At 40.7% G+C, this 13,557-nt stretch overlaps 1 protein-coding gene and 1 pseudogene across 2 annotated transcripts in view; both read left to right on the plus strand.

The window, feature by feature from the left end:
• The window catches only part of Marchf3 (membrane associated ring-CH-type finger 3), a 188,899-nt gene that overhangs the window by 40,102 nt on the left and 135,240 nt on the right, over nucleotides 1–13,557 (plus strand). The window lies entirely within an intron of this gene.
• On the plus strand, nucleotides 7,472–8,838 carry LOC116884419 (annotated as a pseudogene).

The raw sequence follows: 13,557 nt of genomic DNA on the forward strand, positions 1-13,557 counted from the left end.
CTGGTCTGTCTGGGTCAGTATATGTCCGTGAACTTTACGAGCACTCAGTTCAATACCACTCAGTACAGATTCTGCGTTCCTGTTTTACAGCCCAGCCGCTGCCGCCAGCCAGCCCATCTGTTAAAACATTGCATGTACACTTCAGCCAGAACACTGGGGTGGATAGTGGGTAGGGGGCAACCCTTAGGAAAACAACCCGCTACAAACAAAGCCTTTCACTTGACTTCTATTTTCATCTATTATTTGGCCAGAACTTACAGTTTTAATGAGGGAGATGCAGGGAATGGTGCCTCTTAGAAGGGGGAGTGTATTTTCTGATATAATTGTACCCATAATTTGAGGAGGGGCAATTATAGAAGAAAAAACACAATCCCCTGAGAGTGTTTTTTAGTGATTGTTAGTTACATCTACAGCAAGGCTGATTTGCATCTTTGCAGTAACATGTATATCTCACAAACTGGTGGGTTGTTTTTTTTTTTTCTTCAGAGAATGCACTAAAAATAGTTTTGAGCACACACAGTTTAATAGAAGTAAATAGAACTTTATTGCCAAGGCTGAAGTTAAGATTGCGTTAGTAATCCTAATGAAGCACGCCTTTAGGAATTTATACCCTGGAATAAGTTCATATTTGGCCTAATCACTAGTAACAATGGCTCACAATGTGTAGTTTTAAAATAATAAAAAGGCTTTATCGTAAAATTTCTGATGACTAAAAAGGTATGGGAGGAGTATTATTATAACAGCTTGTTAAGTTCCTGCTGGCAAGTGACTGATGCTTTAAAAAGCTATAAATTCCTTTAATAGTATAGTTACTTTTAATGACAATAAGGACAACACCTTCAAGAAGCACAGTTGATCTTTTCCACAATAATTCTATGTTCTTAATTACAGTTTAATAGTGGTGTTCATTATAAACTGGGGTGGTTTTAAGAACCCATCATAAGTATTTTCATTTTTATGTTACATAAACATTTGGAGGAAATGTGTAAATCCCTAATATATATATCTAAATTTATGAAGGGCACAGAAGGAAGATTACAGATCCTCCTGGCTTACATGAATCATTCAAATAAACTGAGTAGCCCCATGGGGATTCAGTCCTTGTCCTTCAATTCAGTTCTGGGACCCAGGATAGCTTAGGAATCTGCATTTTCAAGCACTCAAGACAAGTTCTGACACAAAGGACAACTTGAACATCAGGAAGTACTGGAATGGTGTTTAGGATATAAAATAACACGATCTGTGAGTTGAGATGACAATTGATTATCCAGAAATTTCCAGGTGGTATTTACTGGCCTTATAAATTTGATAGTTTATTAACTCTCTCAACAACGGGCCTCTTTTGCACTGTGCCTGTAATCTTCAGTCATTCCTATTCTGAATTGGCCCCAATTTTAAAGAAGTCTGTCTGGAGAAGCAAGATAATTTAATACCTCTCCTCAGTCTTGGTTCTCTGCTGCCTGTTTCTGTCCCCGTGATGCTGGGATGTTCTGGACTGATTTGGCCAGCCCTAATACACGTAGTTCCTCATTTCTCCGTGAAAGATGAAAAGAAAGACCTTTTATCTCTTGGTGCTAGGACAGAAGTATGTACATAATCAGGGCTAGCACAGACTTAACCAGAATCCAGGGTTTCCTTGGGAAACTGTAGCTACTTGGCTGACCAGCCATGAGCCCCACCCACTATGATACACTCTGAACGTTAATTTAGATTTACTTTAAGCTGTCCCACAGAAATGGGTTGAAAATATACTGTTTACCTGTATTCTCACTGAAATCAGTGTTAGTTTTTATTTATAAATTATTAACAATTAGGTTTGTTTTTTTTTTTTTTTTTACTTACCTTCTTGATCCTGACATGCGCAGTCTGTGAACACATTAGACACTTAGGTAAGGTTTGAAAGAGAATGGATCTATATCAGAAGTTGTCCTCCCTAACATTAAGGTTAAAAAAAATCTCAGAGGTCAGAAAATGTCACAAATATTTACTTCCTTGATGACAAAAGGATTTAGATAGGTTGAGACATTGAACTTATATCGTTCCAGATCATTGGATCATCACAGAGACCTTTATGGAGCAATTTCTGTTTAGAGGAATACTTGGCATTTGATAGGTCACTTAACAGTCTTTGGAGGACAATGTTTTTTTTCCCCCACTTAATTCCAGATGAGCAAACAGCAGCCACAAAAGCATAATACTTGGGTTCTGTCTCTCATGTTTAAAGGCAATACCAATAAGTAAGATGTTGGCCTTATAGTATGAGCTACCTGCCTTTTTTTAGGTTGTCATAACATTTTCTCTGAAACCATTTTCTTTCCATTTTTCCTTATATTGGGTTTGACTTTATAAGCTTTCCTTATAAAGTTAACCAACGTATATGATGAATGTTTGGGTGACGCTGAGCTTAATCAACCAACCTTGACATGGAGAGGCAAACAGTTTGCTAAAGGTCAAAGACCACCATTGGGGACAAAGCCTACATGAGGAATTCTTCGGACCCACATTTTATCCTCGTGCCGTTTTTGTCCGTGGTCACGTTATACTAGTACTACTGTTTCTACACTAACAAAAATATTACTTACACTCCATTTTCCCAGCTTCTGCATGAGTTGACGGATTTAGAGTGGCTGTAAAACCTGAGGTGTATCACAGCCCCAGACAACAGCACTGACTTATTCCCACTTTAGGCAGACAGACAGACAAGGGCTGGGGGGGGGGGGGAGAAGAGAGAGAAGAGAAGAGAAGAGAAGAGAAGAGAAGAGAAGAGAAGAGAAGAGAAGAGAAGAGAAGAGAGAAAGCAAGCAACTACAGTAGAATGAATGCAGCCTTTCTTGAAATTGGGCCATAGGTCATTACGAGCTTCTATGCAACAATTCTTTAAAAAGAAAAAGAAAGAAAAAAAAACCATGGCATACTTTTGGCATCTAACTTTCACTTGACAAATTCTTTTCAAGTGTTTGACCCTTTTTTTCTTCACCCTTATTCCCACAGTGAAATCATTTTTGTAAAGGCTCACTTTTCAAGTCAATCCGTTCTAACATCTCCTAATACATACATTTCAACCATTTGCAACGCCCCTTTGCGAGTCTGGTGGTACTCAGTTACTGAGCTAGAGAACCTTCAACGCATCGTCAGCTTTGTGCATTTAACAATAAGGAAAAAGAAAGTGGGGGAAGGAGGATATTGAAGTAATGGTGATGTATGCACCATCCTCGGTGTCCCCAGCTCCCAGTGTCAGTGTTATATTTAAGATCCAGATGAATGAAGTGACAGATGCAGTCATCTGTGGCCACACAGACACTGCTAATACAAGCTGAAAACATGACTGCAGACAGCAGGCCTGGGTTACACAAGAAAAAACAAATGCTGAGCTAGAGTGAAGGGTCAGGGGCGGGGGGTGGGGGTGGGTGGGGGGCGGGATGGGGGAGGTGTGGGAAAGAAATACCTCCAGTGGAATGCACACAGAGTGGTAAGAAATTTATAGAAGCGTGGATGGTTTGGGGTTTCTTGCGGGCATTGATTCTGTTTTATATTGTCTTTACAACCCACTCACCCTGTTTGCTTTTAATAATTTATTATAGCAGCAGGCCTTCCCCTGGTTAGTTTCTTTTTTTTTATAACTTTTTCCTTCTCATCTCCAGGTCTAATCAGAGGCATATATAATAGTGTGGCTGGTCTCAAGTACTTAGGAAAATCCATGATCAATATCTCTACATCATAAACCCCTGACTGTTCCATTCTGTTTTGCAATGTTTCCTTCCCTGTTATATTTAACTTGGTATCTGCGCTTTAAACAATATTTTATTAATCTTTGCACAATAAGATGTCTGATCTTATTCTTCTTGGCTGGAAATATCTTTCGAGCAATCCATCATCAGACCACCATTGATCTAATGATGTATTTATTGCTCACTATTGCAGCCCTGGCAAGAAACTCAGTATGGTTCTAAAAATTTGATTAAAAAGAAATCAAGTTTTTGCAAGGCGTAGCCATCCAATTATATTAGGACCTGCCAAGTATATTTTATGCTAAAACACACACATATTTCAAGTGAGCAAAATGTGCTTTTTTTGAAGGTTCTTAAAACTTTTGCAATGAAGTAAATAGAACAAGAAGATGGAAAATTGTGAGTGTATAGCCCAATATTTTCTTTTGAGATAAGGTCTCACTGTGGAGCCCTGTCTGGTCTGGAACTGACTGTATAGACCAGGTTGGCCTCAAACTCACAGAGATCTGACTGACTCTGCATCCTGAATACGAGGATTACAGGCAATGCTCCACCACGTCTGGTTCCAAGATTCAATTTTTTTTATGATTTTATTCCATGTGTATGAATGTTCTGCCTACATGTATGTCTGTACATGCCTGGTGCCCACAGAGTTCAGAAGAAGACATTAGTTCCCCAGGAACTGGAGGTACAAACAGTTGTGAACCATCTGATGTGGTTGCTAGGAATTGAATCTGGGTCCTCTATAAGAGGACGAAGCACTCTTAACCACTGATCCATTTCTCCAGCCCCCAAGATACATTATTTTTTAAAGATTCTGTTCTTGCTTTTTAATGTAGATAGATTTATCTTTTTAGTTGACATAAAAACAAATATGATAAGAACTAGCTCCCAGCCTAGAAATCAAAATAAGCTAAACTTAATTAACAAATACTAATTAAGTACCTGTCATGAGCAAACACTACTTATTAAAAAGAATTACAGTTGACTATTAGCTCTTGTCTTAGCTAGCTCAAAATTCATTTCACATGTTAACACTTTTGGGAAACTTTTCTATACATGCCCCCATGTGGACTAATGATCTCATCTTATCTTGTCTCCTACACTCTCCTCTCCCGTCTAGAACCTCTTAAAGGCAGGGAACTGCTTGCCATCTTATAAACTCTCAAGAAAGCTTGGCAAGAAATCGTGTCTATGTGCACTACGTGCTACAGAGAACTACAAGTGGACATTGTTGGGGCTCCAAAGGGTTTGCATCAAAAACATCCAGCCTAAAGTACAACAGTGGCAGGAACAGAATTGTAGGACCAGTCTTGGCCGTTCATAGAATGCTCATCCAATCCTGCCCCGCCTTTAAAGTCCCTTTCCTTCATTCCTGCCTTACTTCCTCCTCTCACTACCTGCCTCTTATAACTTCATGAAGGATGCCTCTAGTTCTTGTTCTCTCTCTCTCTCTCTCTCTCTCTCTCTCTCTCTCTCTCTCTCTCTCTCTCTCCCTCCTCCCTCCTCCCCTCCTCCCTCCCTCCCTCTGCCATACCCCATGACCATTCTTGTTCTTGTGCCCCTTGTTCTATCCTGAAAGGCAGCTTTCCTTTCTCATTTGGGGCTGCCTCATATCTTCTGATGCCACTGGAACCTTAGGTCCTTTCACTGTCCAGTGTGAGTGTCTAGGTAGCGTTGATGGGGAGATTTGGGGGCCTTTTGAAAAGCAAGATCTTGATGAGCTGAGTAGCCGCTGTCAACCACATTCACTGTGATGGGGAAGCTTTTAAAAATAACAATTGAGGTATATTTTGAGCTTAGAGACTAGGTTTTATAATAGTTTTCATTTGTAAATCCCTTTTCCTTGAGGAAGCACCCTCAACATAGCTGTAGCCGTTTAGTGGCTTAGGTAAGTTACTTAAGTTAGTGTACGGAGTACCTTTTCTGAAGTCATGTGTAGACCATGCATTCAAGAGCTTATAGTTCAATTGAATTAAGCATAACTGTCTGAAATAAAGCCATTAAAATAGCTTTTTCATGTTAGATCTTATGGGACCTTAGAGGATTCAGGAGATCAAGAACCGGGATTATCTGTCTTATCTGGGAAATTGAGTATCACTTAATATATGTGCTTTATTCTTGTATCTTCCAAGAAGACATTAGAAAGTTGAACAGTTTAAATCCGAAGGCATTTAGATGCTCAGGGCCACTGGGATGAGCAACATGAGCTCAGACACTGGTTTTAGATCCTGTAAACCAAGATCATTTCTCTCTGTGTACAGGAGGGCCTACCTTTTATCCTTTGGCTCTAGATGCCTGAAAGACATCAGAGGAGCTCCAATAAAGTGCAGAGTCCAACATCTGTGGTACAAATAAGTTCACCCTCTTGCCTGCAACAAACGAGCATCCTCCCAATGGTGTTGTCTTTGTAGAGCATCTTTCCGGCGGTGCTGTGCCTTGTACTTCAGCCCATCTTTCCCCTGATCCTTAATAGATTTCTTCCTTTCCTTGAAGTTGTCAGGGGTTGAGTGGTGGTGAGGTGTGTATAGTGTTTGTGGGGTCGGTAGTGGCGTGTATAGTGTTTGTGGGGTAGATAGTGGTGTGTATAGTGTTTGTGGGGTCGGTAGTGGTAGTGGTGTGTGTAATGGGGGGTAGATAGTTGTAGTGTGTGTGGTGGTTGTGGGGTATGTGGTGGTGGGTGTAGTGGTGGTGGTGGAGATGTGGAAAGAGTTGGGAGGGAAAGTAGGGTGAATATGATCAAAATACATTGTATATATGTATGATGGCCTCGAAACATAAGTTTAAAATATTATACTTTTTAAAGAAACTTATTCCTCTCATACTTTGTGTGCATGCCTCACAAACAGATGCCCATGGTCAGAAAGATGTTACCCCTTAACCTTTAGTTTCCCCTAATTTCAACCTTTCTCCATAATCCGTCCCCTCCCTCCAGTATTTTCTTTCCTCTGTATTATTTTCCCCTATTTTCAGGTAGAACACTTACTGATAGAGCTCTTTCATGGTCAGTGTTACCATTAATCGCTTCCCTGTAAGTAACGACAATTCTACCATTCTCAAAGGACTTTCTGTGAGCATTCCATGTGCTTTTCTGAGGAGACATTAGATGTTCTGAGAACCTTAGACAGCACAAGAGTAATTAGCTTCACAGAACCTGTTTTTGCTGTTCTTGCCCGCATGCGGTGGTGGAATTCCCCTTTATCTGCTGGCTTGTTTTATTTCTCTTAAAAATATTGACAGTAACTTTCAATTTTCCTTACTTGTCTCACTTCACTGTTCTCTCTGATGTCTCGTGTGCTCTCCCTGATCTGCCTAATTAGGTTGTATTGTTCCTAACCTGAGCATCTGTTTTTCTACAGCTTCCTTGCTCTGACCACATCTACACATTTAGATACCATTGCCATATTGCGTGAATTTCCCCCTTTGCTATGCGTTAATAATGAAAGCATTAGGTGGGGTTCTATCAGTGCCCCTTTCACCACCATTTACTGTTCCACCCTTATTCCCAGTTGTAATGCTTACCCCATTTTCCAACTAGTGTTTCTTAAATACTGCATGCAATTATAAAATCTGTATTCATTACATTTGTGCTTACCATTATGCCCTAAATTTATAATTCTGCAATTTTCCTGTAGGAAAGTATACAGTAGGCTGAAATGGTTAATTTGGGCTTACGCCATTCGGGCTTTGCGTATTGTGAATCATTGGATGTTATACCATCTCGTAATGTATCCCCAGTCCTAGTCATCATCTCCCCACAGTAACCTGTTCCAGCTCCTCTAGCTTACGCTTTACTTTGCAAATGAGTATATTCCCAAGCCCTATTACTTATTTCACTTTACAAAAAGAATAAAAACAAGAGAACTTCCCATCGCTGGGAAAAGTAAACAATGTTCTTTGACGATATCTTAATTTTGGGGGCTACCATAACAAAATACCTGAGATTGGATGATTTATAAGCAACTGAAATGGATTGCTCACAGTCTAGAGCTGGGGACGTCCAAGAGCAAGATCCTAGCCATCTGGTGATGCTTCCTTCTTGTAGATGAGGGCCTTTCACTGTAAAATCATGACAGACAGAGCTCATTAGTCTCCATCATCTTCTTTAAGGGCACTAATGCCATTCCTGAAGCCATAGTCCTAATTGGTTCCAATAAGCCCCATTTTCTGCTACTGTCCTGAATAGATTGCAATGTATAAATGTTGGAGGGATACAAGTCTTAAAAACAGCAAGCACTTGCCCTTCCTTTTGGTCGCACACATTAGCACGATGGCCATGCAGATTTCCAAGAACAGGAAGTCTGTTGCTGAGGGCGTCTTCAAAGCTGAACTGAATGAGTTTCTCACTCAGGAGCTGGCTGCAGATGGCCACTCTGGAGTTGAAGTCTGGGTTACACTAACCAGGACAGAAATTGATATCTCAGCTACCAGAACACAGGATGTTCTTGGTGAGAAGGGTCATGGGATCAGAGTCGATTGCAGGAGTACAGAAGAGGTTCTGCTTCCCTGAGGGCAATCTAGAGCTTTGTGCAGAAAAGGTGGCCACGAGGGGTCTACGTGTCTTTGCCCAGGCAGAGTCTGCAGGCTGCAAACTCCTAGGAAGGCTTGCTCTGTGAGGGCCTGCTGCAGTGGGCTGTGGTTCATTATGGAGAGAGGGGCCAAGGGCTGTGAGGTGGTGGTGACCGGGAAGCTGCGAGGATAGTCAAGTCCATGAAGATTGTAAACGAGCTGATGTTAACTACTATGTTGACACTTCTGTGTGTCATGTGCTCCTCAGACAGGGTATGCTGAGCATCAAAGTGAAGCTCATGTTGCCCTGGGACCCAAGCGGCAGAGGCCTCTGCTTGACCCAGTGAGCACTATGGAGCTGAATGATGAAATTCTGCCCACCACCCCCATCTCCGAACAGCAGGGTGGGAAACCACAGCCGTCTGTCATGCCCCAGCCATTGCCTATAGCATATAGGGTCTTGGCAACTGCTTCTGGATGTTATCCTTGCCCTGTAAGGACATTTAACAAAATCTTGCACAAAGAAATAAAAAACCAAAAGCAGCAATGGTCAAGATGTTTTCCTTTTCAGGTAAATCTGACTTCAAACTCAAAACCCTAACCTTCTCTGGAGTGTTTGGGGGTTGTTGCTGCTGCTGCTGTTACTGCTGCTGTTTTCCAGTTAGTCCTCTGGTCTAAGTAGAACATGAAGCTGTTTTGCTCCTTAACATCTGGCTTGTGCTGGGATCTGTGACTCCCTTGTGTGGTCTCTGTTGAAAATCTTGTACTGGGATAAAACCTTAGTTGCCAACCTTACAGAACAAGAAGATCCATGAAAACTATGCTCTGTTTAGGCATCTGGAGAACAACTGTTGCAGACAGGTAAGAGATAAAAGCAGAAATTCTGAAACAGGGAAAGCCATGGAGACAGCATTTGGTACTGGCTCCCCATGTGTGTGCCTATCTGGCTACTCCAGGGATGCAGAGTCAAATGCTGTATGATCCTATATCCCCAAATCCTTAAACGTCACTGAACTAGGATAGGCCTCCTGCTTCTAGCGTGGAAGCTTCTCAGAGAAAAAGAAATGGGCAAGCTCTTTTTCTTCTGCATCCAATTCACACCAGCATGTGTAGTAAAGAAATGTAAGTCTCAAGTAAAACGCAGGACATAGAGAAAGAATGACTAAGTACCTACCTTTGTTGTCACAGACCACTCCTCTCTTTTTGTATTTATGCCTCACTTATAGCACTTCAGATGGTACTTGCAAACAGGACAATGTCAAGAGCACAGAAAACTGGAGCCACACCCACCATTTCAAAGTTTCCTTCAGACATGTATAAAAAGAAGTCTTCCACTTGGGTCCTCACACGCCAATCAGAAGTGGCTCATATGCCCATCTCTCAGTCAGTCACTGGCCATGGATCAATGCCCAAGAAGGGGAGAGATGAGCAAAATTAACATTCTGTTAACAAGAAAGAGAGTCGGAGTACAGAATAGACACTAGAGGCATATTTAACTATCTGCTGCATGCTACCCCTTCAAAAATAGCTGAGAAATCCCTTAGGATGGCTGCTGTGTAGATGGTAGGTACCACTGATGGGTAGAAACAAAAAGTGGACAATACAAACTAATTAAGGACAGAGAAGTAAGCCAAGATCAGTGATTATTCTGATTACAGCCACAATAAACCCTAATGAGTTTGAATATACTAATTTATGTCTTCTTGTACTCAAGAAGTATATGTTCTAAGCTTAGTAAAAAAATGATTATAATAATTTATTTCTCAATAAATCTATCTAGTATATTTTATAGTGTAAGTTTATATGAATGTAAACAATTTTATTAACTTTATATATCATTCTGCTAACAAGACTGATAATTATGGGTGATTATAACTGGTCATGATTTCTTATTATGCTTTTAAACATAAGAATTGTGCATCCAAGAGGTTAGCAATGCTGAGATCATCCAACTAATAAGAGGCTAAGCTAGGATTCAGACATGAGTTCCCTTCCTACTCAACATGACTGCCCATTTTCTTGGAAGACAGTCCTAGGACTATCATGGCCAGCAGAGCATTAAGCGATTGGACCCTGCCTGTCACTGTGACCTCATTATTTACCCTGTGGCCCTTGCTCAATTTTCTAACCATATGCCTTTCTTATTGTTCGTGTTATAAGCCGGTCTCTGCCCCACCTGTGACCCTTTGCATTTGTGGTACCTTCTGCTTGGGTGACACAGCCTCTGTTCCTATGGCTACATCTGTTCTACCCAGGCTTTCAAATATCTCCTCTTTCTAACGATATCCAAGGGCTGGCCTATCTATCTGTTTAGAAGTCCTCCTGGGCCCTGACTGTTCCCTCCCCACTTCTGCTTTCTTCATGCTACTTGCTCCAGTCTCAGATAATGCACTTTGTTACCTAGTTCTTGATCTGTTGTCTTCTACCTGAATTTTAAAATGAATGGGCAAACAAGTAAGTTAATGAGAGAATGAGTGCTTACCATGTGGATGTCCAGTAATCCAGAGCCAGCCTCTCTCTCCCTCCCTAAGGTAAGATGCCAGTTGTCATCTGAGCACGAAGATGTCAAGCTCAGAAGTTTTTCTTGGAAAATTTGAAAACTAATAAAATCTACTTTTTATTCTGTTCAAGGGCAAAAAAAAATATTAAAGTTCTTTGAAAAAATACACTTTTATGTATATGTGGGTTTTAATAGAGCCTTATACTAGGAGCATGTGAGTAATAAATTCTGAATTTCTTATTTAGAATAGCTTATTGACACCAATACTTTTAATTTGGTATAAACTGTTAAAAAATGAGATTCCTTATAAGACTGAATTTTAAAGTGGGAGAATTACAGTTGCATTTAGAATGGTAAATTCACTTAAAATTGATTTCTCGGCATACACATAATTTTCTACTCATATATGTACTTAAAATGACTCCTTTCTCGGAACTGTGTTCTTAATTGTTCCAAAGTAATTATGGAGGTGCAAATTGAAAAATAGCTTTACTGTACATGTTAATTCATAAGCAACTGGAATACATGAAGCAGCCTTTTCTTCCAAAGTCCTTTTGCTCTGGCCTCTCCTTCTTCATTAAAGTGATTGCTTTTGTAAATGTGTACAGTTTTTATTTTATTGCTGTTCTATGAGTTGTTTCATGCTAATTTCATTGTAGGGCATTATGTTCTGAGGCAGTGCGATGTTGGCATGTAATTAAATTATTTACGTTGAACAAAAACTTTGCATTCCCTTCGTCCCTGTTCATTTTCCCTAGGCCCTTTTCCAGGGGACCTCACGAATTAAGGTATCCTGGCCCGTAGTATGGGTAGTCAGTCCACCTAGGCTTTTTGTCACCTGATGCTCCCTTATCCAGAAAACCCACTGCTAGTCACTTACTATGAAAAACACTTCTGGCAAACCTTCCGGAGTCTGATTTCCAAAAAACAGATTTCAATTTTATGGTGAGTAAAACGCATCTGTGTTTGAGAACCCTCTTTAGTTAGGTTCTTGTAGGTTGTTTTTCTGTGAAGTCTCAGAAACAAGTCAGAAGAAATAAAGGAGGCTGTCTCCAGGTTCACATCTTACCTTCTTCCTGGGGCTGTTGGGGGAGACCCCTTTCTCCTTGCTGTATTCTCACTTTATAACCCGAGTAAAGTTGGAAATACAATTCTGTGAGTGTACATTGGGATGTGGTGAAAATGAGACCAAGAATTAAAGGGCTGGGTTAATGTATCATTTTTATTTAAGTATCATTATTATTTAAGATTTATAGACATATGGTCTATGGCTCTTGGGGGCCTGCTTTTGACGAGGTGGTTTCCATGTATAATAGATGGGCCCTTTTATGGATCAACTGAAGCCTTTCTTTTCCTTTCTCTCCTTTTTCTCTCCTGTCAAGGCTGTGTAGGTGAGAAGCAGCATGGGCTTATGGAAAATGTATAGCAAAAGCAGTAGCGATGAGAAAGAATTCATAATGGGAACACACATTGCTGGAGTACTTCCCAAGTACTTTGCAGGGTGCCACTGAGGCTTCTTTGGCAGAGGCAAAGTGGAACATGTGCTTTGCCATGTGTGAACACTGATTTGAAAGGTCCTTTATGGGTCACAAAAGCAGCTGCCTTGGAGCTGGTGTGGTAGCCATAGCTTTAGAGATTCACTTAAGTCTGCGCACTGCAAACTCCCAGCATCCATTTGGAGATTGGTTGCATGTTGGGGACTTACTTATTCACAAGTGACATGGAGCAAGGAAGTGTTCTTTGTCAGACTGTGGGGCCTTTGGTCATTTTCTGAGCAGTGTTTGCAGTGCTCCAGACACATGTAAATTTGAAATGATGACTTTCTTCTCAAATTCGAAAGCTATGGACAGCAGTATTACTTTGCCTAGTAGAACAACATTATTATTGAGTTTCCTCTAGGCATAGTTCACTGTGTGGACAGACTTTCTTCCCTGGGAATTGTGCCTTCTAGTGCATTGTTACTCGGTGAGATTTTAGGCTTTGCTAAGTTTTCCTTTATGAAACCTGGGGCGCTCTCTGTATGTTTCTAATGTGAGACTTTTGTCCCTCTTTTTATTGATTTTAGTGAGGTAGCTTCCCTTCCCTAGGTCTCTTAGCTCTACATAGCACAGGCGGCATGGTTTCCTTTCGCTTTCAACAAGACATGTGTTACCAGTTCCCCCCTTGAGTAACTAGGACATGATTCTTTGACTCTTCATTAGTTTTCTATGTATTAAATGCTAATATACCTTAACATCTTCACAGCTTGATTGGAAAACAAAGGATAAATGCCTTGTTTTTAGTAGACCATAACGACTGTATTTCTAAATGACAGAGGAAAAAATTACTGCAAAACAGGATTAGTGCAGATAGCTTAAGCTGGAAATGATTTTAAATGTTTCATGGCTACATTTTGTGCTAAATATAAAAATAATTGTGTTTCCCATGTGCGAGCATCAAAAGCTTCGGTTGGAAAACCACATAGTCTAACAAGTAGGTCACTATTGATGGTAAAACATGAGACAGGAAATGTCACAGCTAAGATTAGAGACCCAAGCAGTATGTCTCACTGCGCTTGCATTGGCCATCCAAAGCAGGAGACGGGCTCAACAGGACACAACTAACTTTAGCCCAGTTTGAAAGTATTAGCAAGGGTAGCCTCTACCCTTGAGCCTCTGGTGCCTCATTCTCATTCGTTTCTGGATATTGCATTTCTCCAGTTGGGCAATAATTGAGCGGCTTAGGTTTGCACAGTGACAGACTTCAGAATGTCAATTAAAATGGCAGTCATTACATTCTATCAGTGTACACAGAAAGCATAATCAGCTGTGTACACTTACA

Source organism: Rattus rattus, chromosome 15, assembly GCF_011064425.1.
Source record: "Rattus rattus isolate New Zealand chromosome 15, Rrattus_CSIRO_v1, whole genome shotgun sequence".
NCBI lineage: Eukaryota > Metazoa > Chordata > Mammalia > Rodentia > Muridae > Rattus > Rattus rattus.